The sequence below is a fragment of the Bos taurus genome, chromosome X (genome assembly GCF_002263795.3).
Source record: "Bos taurus isolate L1 Dominette 01449 registration number 42190680 breed Hereford chromosome X, ARS-UCD2.0, whole genome shotgun sequence".
NCBI lineage: Eukaryota > Metazoa > Chordata > Mammalia > Artiodactyla > Bovidae > Bos > Bos taurus.
In genome coordinates, this window is record NC_037357.1 from 102,295,878 (window position 1) to 102,304,183 (window position 8,306).

Sequence of the window (8,306 nt, forward strand, 5' to 3'; positions counted from 1 at the left end):
TTAATACAAATTCTATTTCACATCTAGGGATCTGTTCAAATTTATCTAATTCTTCTTGATTCATTTTTGGTGGGCTGTCAGTTTCTAGAAACTTGTCCATTTCTCTAGGTTGTTGAATTTGTTGGCATATAATTGTTCATTGTATTCTATTTTTTTAAAATGTCTGCAGTATCTGTTATTATTTCTCCTCTTTTATTTCTTATTTTGTTTATTTGGTTCCTCTTTTCTACTTGGTGAGCCTGGCCAGAGATTTGTCAGTTTTGCTTACCCTTTCAAAAAATAGCTGTTAGTTTTATTGATGTTCTTTTTCTATTATTTTTGTAATTTCTATTTTATTTATTTTCTCTCTGCTCTTTATTATTTTCTTCCTTCTGCTGACTTTAGGTTTTGTTTGTTCTTTTTTTCCAATTCTTTTAGGTTGTAAGTAGGGAGTTTATCTGAGATTTTTCTTGTTCTTTGAGGAAGGCCTATATTGCTGTGAACCTCCCTCTTAAGACTGCTTTTGCTGCATCCCATGGATTTTGTATGATTCTGTTTTCATTGTCATTTGTTTCAAGATATAATTAAATTTTCTCTATGATTTCATTGTTGACCCATTGTTTTTTTAGAGCATGTTATTTAGTCTCAATGTAATCGTTTTTTCCTTCTTTCTATGGTTGATTTCTACTTTCATACTGTTGTAGGAAGGGGGAGGCCCCCCTACAGGGCCCCAAAAGCGGGCTCTTGTCTAACATTCGGAAAAGAATTGTCCGAGAAGACACGTGCTGACAAAGCAAGAGATTTATTGGGAAAGGGCACCGGGGTGGAGAGCAGTAGGGTAAGGGAACCCAGGAGAACAGCTCTGCTGCGTGGCTTGCAATGTCGGGTTTTATGGTGATGGGATTAGTTTCCGGGTGGTCTTTGACCAATCATTCTAATTCAGAGTCTTTCCTGGTGGCGCATGCATCTCTCAGCCAAGATGGATGCTAGCGAGATGGATTCTGGGAAGTGGACGGACACGTGGTGTCTCCTTTAGACCTTTCCCGAACTCTTCCGGTTGGTGGTGGCTTATTAGTTCTGTATTCCTTATCAGGATCTCCTGTCATAAAACAACTCATGCAAGTGGTTACTATGGTGCCTGGCCAGGGTGGGTGGTTTCAATCAGTGTGCTTCCCCTAACAATACCACTGTGATCAGAAAAGATCCCTGAAATAATTTCTATTCTCTTAAATTTGTTGATGCTTGTTTTGTGTCCTACTATTCTAAAGAATGTTCCATGTGTAATTGTAAAGAATGTGTATTCTGGTATTTTTGTTTTTTTCTGGCTTCATTCACTTTATTTTTCTCATATAAAATTATGTGGTGGCTACAGCTAGAGCCTGGGTCCTCTGCATAGAGACTCTGGTGTGGGTCTTTACAAAATGGTCAGTGAATTCCTGATACGGAGACTTGGTGAACGCTGTCTCTTTCCAGAGATCAGGGGTGAGATAACTGTAGGTCTTGGAAATGGCATCAAAAGTAGCCTTGGCGAAAATTCCAGGGTGGTGGTGCAGCCCCTGGCAGAGGTGTAACAATCATCAGTGCCAGCCATCATCAGGAGCTTCTTGGGCACAGGGGCTGAGATGATGCCAGTACCCCTGGGAGCAGGGATGAGGCACACCAGCACAGAGCCACACCGTCCAGTCACCTTGCAATGGGCGGTGTGGGACTTGCCAATCTTATTTTCCTAGTACGCTCGTCACATGGGGATGATAGCTTGGCCAGGATGATGGTCCCACGGATGGCAGTGGCTACTGCCTTAGAGCACTTGACATCCGAACCGACATGTCCGTTGTAATCCCTGATGGCAACAAATGCCTTGAACCTGGTCTGCTGACCAGCATGGTCTGTTTTTGCATGGGCATAATCTGGAGAAGGCAATGGCACCCCACTCCAGTACTCTTGCCTGGAAAATCCCATGGATGGGGGAGCCTGGTAGGCTGCAGTCCATGGGGTCGCTAAGAGTCAGACACGACTGAGCGACTCCACTTTCACTTTTCACTTTTCACTTTCATGCATCGGAGAAGGAAATGGCAACCCACTCCAGTGTTCTTGGCTGGAGAATCCCAGGGACGGGGGAGCCTGGTGGGCTGCCGTCTATGGGGTGACACAGAGTCGGACACGACTGAAGCGACTTAGCAGCAGCAGCAATCTTTAAAACCTCGTCCTTGAGGGACGCTCCCAGGAAAAAGTCAATGATGTCATATTCTTTGATGGGCAGAGAGAAGAGAGAGATTTCCTCCAGGGACTTGATCTTCATGTCCTTGACCAGGCAGCCCAGCTTGGTAACCGGGAGCCACACCTTGTCCTTGGCCTTGCCTCCGTGAGCTCTGTGGTCTCTGCCCTATCCCTGATCCCGGCTGTGACCCAAGCCCAGGACCCCCCTGCTGAAGCCACCTTGGAAGCCACCAGGGCCTCCCATTCCAGGGCCCCCGGGGCCTCTAGGCCTTCTCAAAGCACCAGCATCATCCGCCATTTGGTGTTCTTATGAAGAACCGTATTCTGGTATTTTGAGGCTGTAATGTCCTGAAAATATCAATTATGTCTCTCTATTTTATTGTGGAATTTAGGATCTCTGTTGCCTTACCATTTTGTTTTGTTTTGGTCTGAAAGATCTGTCAATGATGTCAGTGGGGTGTTAATGTTTCTTAGTATTATTGTATTCCTGTCGATTTCTCCCTTTATGTCTACTAGTAAGTTTTATGTATTTAGGTGTTCCTATATTGAGTTCTGGTAAAGACTGAGGGCACGAAGAGAGAGGGGTGACAGAGGATGAGATGGTTGTGTGGCATCACCGACTCAATGGACATGAGTTTGAGCAAACTCTGGGAGATAGTGAAGGACAGAGAAGCCTGGCGTGCTGCAGTCCATGGGGTCAAAAAGAGTCGGACACGACTGAGCACATGACTGAGCAACTGAACAACAGCAACAACCAATACTCAGTGCGTATATGTTAATGAGTATAGCATTCTCTTCTTGTACTCATCTTTTATCATTGTATAGTGTTCTTCTTTATCCTTCTTTATGGCCTTTTTTAAAAGTCTGTTTTGTCTGATATGAGTATTGTTACCCCTACTTTCTTGTCATTTCCATTTTCGTGAGATAGCCTTTTTCATCGCCTCACTTTCAATCTATGTGTGCCTTTTGCCCTAAAATGGGTCTCTTGTAGGCAACATATTGTAGGCTCTTGTTTTCTTACCCAGTCTGCCACTCTGTGTCTTTTTTTAAATTATTTTTTCTTGGAGTATTGTTGTTTTACAGTGTTGTATTAGTTTCTGCTATGCAGCACAGTGAATCAGTTATATGTACACAGATGAAAGTTTGCTGCTATGAGCCATGAATGACACCAGGATTCGTGGCCTCTGGAGGAGAGGAATTCAATCCAGGGCCAGAGACAAGGCTTGATCGCTCAGAGCTTTTTGTATAATAAAGTTTTATTGAAGTATAAAAGAGATAGAGAAAGCTGACACAGACATCAAAAGGGGACAGAAAGAGTGCCTCCTTGCTAGTTTTTAGCAAGGAGTTATATACCCATTCAGTTCAGTTCAGTCGCTCAGTCGTGTCCGACTCTTTCTGAACCCATGAATCACAGCACGCCAGGCCTCCCTGTCCGTCACCAACTCCTGGAGTTCACTCAGACTCACGTCCATCGAGTCAGTGATGCCATCCAGCCATCTCATCCTCTGTCGTCCCCTTCTCCTCCTGCCCCCAATCCCTCCCAGCATCAGAGTCTTTTCCAATGAGTCAACTCTTCGCATGAGGTGGCCAAAGTACTGGAGCTTCAGCTTTAGCATCATTCCCTCCAAAGAACACCCAGGGCTGATCTCCTTTAGAATGGACTGGTTGGATCTCCTTGCAGTCCAAGGGACTCTCAAGAGTCTTCTCCAACACCACACTTCAAAAGCATCAATTCTTCAGCGCTCAGCTTTCTTCACAGTCCAACTCTCACATCCATACATGACCACTGGAAAAACCATAGCCTTGACTAGACGGACCTTTGTTGGCAAAGTAATGTCTCTGCTTTTCAATATGCTATCTAGGTTGGTCATAACTTTTCTTCCAAGGAGTAAGCATCTTTTAATTTCATGGCTGCAGTCACCATCTGCAGTGATTTTGGAGCCCCCAAAAATAAAGTCTGACACTGTTTCCATCTATTTCCCATGAAGTGATGGGACCAGATGCCATGATCTTCATTTTCTGAATGTTGAGCTTTAAGCCAACTTTTTCACTCTCCTCTTTCACTTTCATCAAGAGGCTCTTTAGTTCTTCTTCACTTTCTGCCATAAGGGTGGTGTCATCTGCATATGTGAGGTTATTGAGATTTCTCCCGGCAGTCTTGATTCCAGCCTGTGTTTCTTCCAGTCCAGCATTTCTCATGATGTACTCTGCATATAAGTTAAATAAACAGTGTGACAATATACAGCCTTGACGAACTCCTTTTCCTATTTGGAACCAGTCTGTTGTTCCATGTCCAGTTCTAACTGTTGCTTCCTGACCTGCATATAGGTTTCTCAAGAGGCAGGTCAGGGGGTCTGGTATTCCCATCTCTCTCAGAATTTTCCAGTTTATTGTGATCCACACAGTCAAAGGCTTTGGCATCGTCAGTAAAGCAGAAATAGATGTTTTTCTGGAACTCTCTTGCTTTTTCCGTGATCCAGCTATTAGCAAGCTGCTAATTAGAGAAAGGAAATGCCTCAAAACTGAGAGAGTTGCACCAGGCCCCTCACCCACAACATGCATCTTGAGATAGCATTGGCACAAGGTAAGTCATCCTGGCCATAAAACAATTGACATGAATCTTGAAGAAAGGCAGATTTCCAAGCAAATACATAGTTCATTAACATACCTTAAAGATATTTCCATAAGAAAAACACAATGGTTAGCTCAAGGTTTGAGATTAGTTAACCAGGTGTCGCCATGACAACATAGGATTGGAAGTGAAAAGAAAAAAAAAGTCTGCCATTTGCTGCTTGGGGACCTCTGGCCTCCCTACCGAGGCTATTAACACTCTCACATATATCCACTCATTTTTAGATTGCCTTCCCATTTGCACTGTATGTCTTGATTGGTGCATTTAGTTCATTGACATTTAAGGTAATTATTGATTGATAATGTATTTATTGCCATTAAAACCTTTTTTTCCAGTTGACCTTATATTTCTTCTTCCTTTCTTTTTGTTTTTCCTTTTGTGGTTTGATGGTCTTCTTTTGTAGTTCTTTTTTGAGAATCTATTATGCTTGAGTTATCTTCTTTTTGGTTTTTGTGTATCTATCATGTTTTTGATTTGTTGTTGTTCAGTCGCTCAGTTGTGTCTGACTCTTTGTGACCCCATGGACGCCAGGCTTCCCTGTTCTTCACCATCTGCTGCAGCTTGCTCAAACTTTATGTCCATAGAGTTGGTGATGCCATCCAACCATCTCATCCTCTGTCATCTCCTCCTCCTCCTGCCTTCAATTTTTCCCAGCATCAGGGTCTTTTGTAATGAGTCGGCTCTTCATATCAGGTGGCCAGGGTGTTGGAGCTTTACCATCAGTCCTTCCAATGAATATTCAGGATAGATTTCATTTAGGATTGACTGGTTTGATCTCCTTGCAATCCAAGAGACTCTCAAGAGTCTTCTCCAATACCACACTTCAAAAGCATCAATTCTTCAGCACTCAGCCTTCTTCACAGTCCAACTCTCACATCCATACATGACTACTGGAAAAACCATAGCCTTGACTAGACTGACCTTTGTTGGCAAAGTAATGTCTCTGCTTTTCAATATGCTATCTAGGTTGGTCATAGCTTTTCTTTCAAGGAGCAAGCATCTTTTAATTTCATGGCTGCAGTCACCATCTGCAGTGATTTTGGAGCCCAGAAAAATAAAATCTGTCACTGTTTTGTTTCCTATCTATTTGAAATGAAGTGATAGGACCAGATGCCATGATCTTAGTTTTTTGAATATTGAGTTTTAAGCCAGCTTTTTCACTCTCCTCTTTCACCTTCATCAAGAGGCTCCTTAGTTCCTCTCCAATTTCTGCCATGAGTGTGGTGTCATCTGCATATCTGAGGTCATTGATATTTCTCCTGGCAATCTTGATTCCATCTTGTGCTTCATCCAGCCCCACATTTCCCATGATGTATTCTGCATATAGGTTAAATAAGCAGGGTGACAATATACAGCCTTGACATACTCCTTTCCCAGTTTGGAACCAGTCTGTTGTTCCATGTCCAGTTCTAACTGTTGCTTCTTGAACTGCATACAGTTTTCTCAGGAGGCTGGTAATGTTAGGGGATTGAAACCGCCCACCCTGGCCAGGCACCATAGTAACCATCTGCATGAGATGTTTTAGCACAGGAGGTCCTGGTAAGGAACAGGGAACTAATAAGTCTCTACCAACTGGAACAGTTCGGGAAAGGTCAAAAGGAGAAACCACATGTCCTACCACCTCCCAGCATCCTTCTCTCTGGCATCCATCTTGGCTGAACAAGGCGTGCACCACCGTGAAGGACTCTGAGTCAGAATGACTGGCTAAAGACAACCCAGGAACTAATCCCATCCCCATAAAACCCGAGACTGCGAGCCACATGGCAGAGCAGTTCTCCTGGGTTCCCTTACCCTACTGCTCTCCACCCGGGTGCCCTTTCCCAATAAAATCTCTTGCTTTGTCAGCACGTGTGTCTCCTCAAACAATTCATTTCCAAGTGTTATACAAGAGCCCAGTTTCGGGCCCTGGAAGAGGTCCCCCTTCCTGCAACAGTAAGGTGGTCTGGTATTACTATCTCTTTAAGAATTTTCCATAGTTTGTTGTGATCCACACAGTCATAGGCTTTAACATAGTCAGTGAAGCAGAAGTAGATGTTTTTTCTGAAATTCTCATTTTTTTTCTATGATCCAACGGATGTTGCCAATTTGATCTCTGGTTCCTCTGCCTTTTCTAAACCCACCTTGTGCGTCTGGGATTTCTTGGTTCACGTACTGTTGAAGCCTAGCCTGAAGAATTTTGAGCCTAGCTTGGAGAATTTTGATTTGTGGTTACCCTGATTTTCAAGTATGTTAACCCAGTACTGTATCTACATGCTTTAGACCGGTAGTCATATAGGCTGAAGCACATTCTTTAGAAAAAACTACAGAACTTGCCTGGTTAAGAATCTGTCTACCAATGCAGGGAACATGGATTCGATCCCTGGTCTGGGAAGATCCCACATGCGGAGGAGCAACAAAGCCAGCGTGCCACAACTACTGAAAGCCTGTGCTCTGCAACGAGAGAAGGCACTGAATGGGGATCCTGTGCAGCGTAACTAGAGAAAGCCTGCGAACAGCAGCAGAGACCCAGCGCAGCCAAATGAATTACGTACAAAAAAAATCTACAATTTTTTATTCCGCTTCCCCACATTTTATGATTTTGATGTCCTCTTTTACATCTTCATGTTCATCTTTTTGCTGTTCTTTGGAGTTATAATTGAATTCACAAAATCTTGGTTAGTGGAAACACTGAGTCCTAACCACTGGACCACCAGGGAATTCCCTGTACTCACTTATTTAAGTGATTTACTTTCCAATTGTTATTTTCTCTTACAGATTCTTGCTGCTTTTCTGTTTCGAGTAGACCTTTCAATATTTCTTTTAGGATTGGTTTAGTATTGCTGCAGTCTTTTAGTTTTTATTTCTCTGAGAAATTCTTTGTCTCTCCTTCCATTTTAAATGATTATCTTGCTGAGTAGAGTATCCTAGGTTGCAGGTTTTTCCCTTTCAGGATTTTGAATATTTCTTGCCACTCTTTTTTGGCTTGCCACTTTTCTGTAGAGAAATCAGCTGATAGCCTTATGGGGGTTCCCTTGTAACTAACTTTTTTTTTTTCTTACTGACTTTAGAATCCTCTCTTTAACTTTTGCCATTTTAATTACATCTTAGTGTAGGTCTGTTTGGGTTCATCTTGTTTGGGATCCTCTGTACTTCCTGTACCTGGGTGTCTATTTTCTTCTTTAGGAAATTTTCCACCATAATTTCTTCATATACATTTTGATCCCTATTTCTCTTTCTTCTCCTTCTGGGAACCCTGTTATGAGTGGGTAGGCTCACTTTATATAATCTGATAGGTCTCATATACATTGCTTTCATTTTCCTGTCCACTGTTCTGCTTGGGCAGTTTCTAGTATTCTATCTTCCAGATCATTTATTATTTTTCTGCATTATTAAAGTTGCTATTTATTGCCTTTAGCTCAGCTTTCATCTTAACACATGAGTTTTCTAATTTTTTTTTTAAACATTCTCCTTTTATTTATTTTTCTTTCAGCCGTGGCTT

The 8,306-nt window shown here is 42.5% G+C and overlaps 1 pseudogene; it reads right to left on the minus strand.

Moving 5' to 3' along the window:
- Positions 1–596: 596 nt before the first annotated feature.
- On the minus strand, positions 597–3,248 carry LOC788013 (small ribosomal subunit protein uS5-like; annotated as a pseudogene).
- Positions 3,249–8,306: the final 5,058 nt, after the last annotated feature.